The sequence below is a fragment of the Arvicanthis niloticus genome, chromosome 1 (assembly GCF_011762505.2).
Source record: "Arvicanthis niloticus isolate mArvNil1 chromosome 1, mArvNil1.pat.X, whole genome shotgun sequence".
Taxonomy (NCBI): domain Eukaryota; kingdom Metazoa; phylum Chordata; class Mammalia; order Rodentia; family Muridae; genus Arvicanthis; species Arvicanthis niloticus.
The window spans coordinates 51233758-51235705 of NC_047658.1; positions in this window are offsets into that span (position 1 = coordinate 51233758).

The following is a 1948-nucleotide window of genomic DNA, read 5'->3' on the forward strand; positions in this document are numbered from 1 at the left end:
GGCCTCCTTGGGTACCAGGCATCTACATGGTTCTCAGATATACATGCAAACAAAACATCCATACACATAAAATAAATAAAATAAAAATTTTAATTAGAGAAAAATAATATAAGATATGTAGTTGTATATGTGTTGACTATATAATTGTACATAATTATATATAAACAGTACATAACATATACATATTTATAATTTCTATTTAGTAAGGAATATATATATATATGTCACTCTTTTTGTTTGTTTGTTTGTTTGTTTGTTTTTCAAGACAGCGTTTCACTGTGTAGCCCTGGCTGTCCTGGAACTGCTCTGTAGACCAATCTGGCCTTGAACTCGGGAAATCCTCCTGCCTGCCTGCATACCTCTGTCTCCTGAGTGCTAGGATTAAAGGCGTATGCCAATCTCTCCCACCATCATTCACTTTTTAAAGGATCTTAGAAAGCACTGTTCTTACCACAGCCTTTCCAGTTGGGGAAACTGAGGCCCAAAGAGAGGAAATGACACATCCGTCCTATGGAGCTGTCTAAGAGCCTTGAAGAAAGGCTTAGTTTTCTGGACTCACACCCTCTGTGCCTCTCACCTGGCTATTCTCTGGCTTGGCTTGTGTGGAGGCTCTAAGCTAAAATCCTGCTCTTTAAACGTCCCCAGCCTTCTGTCTTCCAGGCAGGTGTCGGGGAGTCTGTGCAGTGGGCAAGGAATACTTGTTGGAGGTGACCTTGAGTGGGAGCTCAAGTATCAGGAACGATTTTGATGGATCGCGATAAGGTAAGATCTGCGGGCCCCAGAGGCAGCCACCTGAGACTATCGCATCTGTAAAGCAGCCTGCGGGCTCTCTCCTGCCCTGAGCAGGAGCAGGGCAGAGAGAGGAAAAGCTGGAGAGGTGAGAGGTAGGGAGGGTGGGCCAGGAGGGAGGGAGGGAGTACGATGGGGAGGCGTAGTCAGTGGGGGCGGGGTAGGGTCCGGAAATACCCAGTTGTATTTTAACTGGGTGACCTGGAGTAAGTAGCAGAATCTCTGGGCCAGCTTCCCTTCAGAATGGAACGGTTGGTGGAGGAAACAAGCGGTCAGCCGCCACTGGCATTCAGTCCCAGCTCCCTGCTACCTCACTTACTATTCCTTCATCCTGGCATAAGGGATTCAACACATTCTTCTGTTCTCCATGGACACTGCACACATGTGGTGTACATCTATACAAGCAGGCAAGCATTCATGCACATAAAATAAAAGTAAATAAATCTTACTGGGATAAGCAAATAAATAAATAAATCCTTAAAATTTTACAGCTCTGGCCAGGCAGTGGTGGTGCACGCCTTTAATCCCAGCACTTGGGAGGCAGAGGCAGGCGGATTTCTGAGTTCGAGGCCAGCCTGGTCTACAGAGTGAGTTCCAGGACAGCCAGGGCTACACAGAGAAACCCTGTCTCGGGGAAAAAAAAAGAAAAGAAAGAAAGAAAGAAAGAAAGAAAGAAAGAAAGAAGAAAAAACAGAAAAACAAAAGAGAAAATCACTCAGTCTCCATGTTTCAGAAGTCTATGATCAGCTAAAACCTCCAGTAAGACTTGCTGATCTAAAGAAGAGAACAGGACCCTAGGTGACTGAGGCTACGTGGAAAGAGATAAAGAAAACACAGACTAGCACAGCTACACTGTAGAGGAGGTTGGCCGTGGAACATCTGCTGTCACACGCCGTAGCCAGTGGATAAACCTAACTTGCTGAAGTTCATCTGACTTCAGTTCCGCTTTCCACGGCCAAATGAAGCAGGGTAAGGAAGGAGCTATGCGGATTTTTGATAGTTTTTCCAGCTCCCTCCTGATTTCCGTATAGGAGCTCTTCTGAGAAGGAAATGTGGCTGCCATGCTTACTGGACCACCAGCATCAGCTCCAGCCCATCCCTGTTGGTCTCTGGGATACAGAGACTATTTCACCACTCACTAGTTGCTCTAAAGGAATTT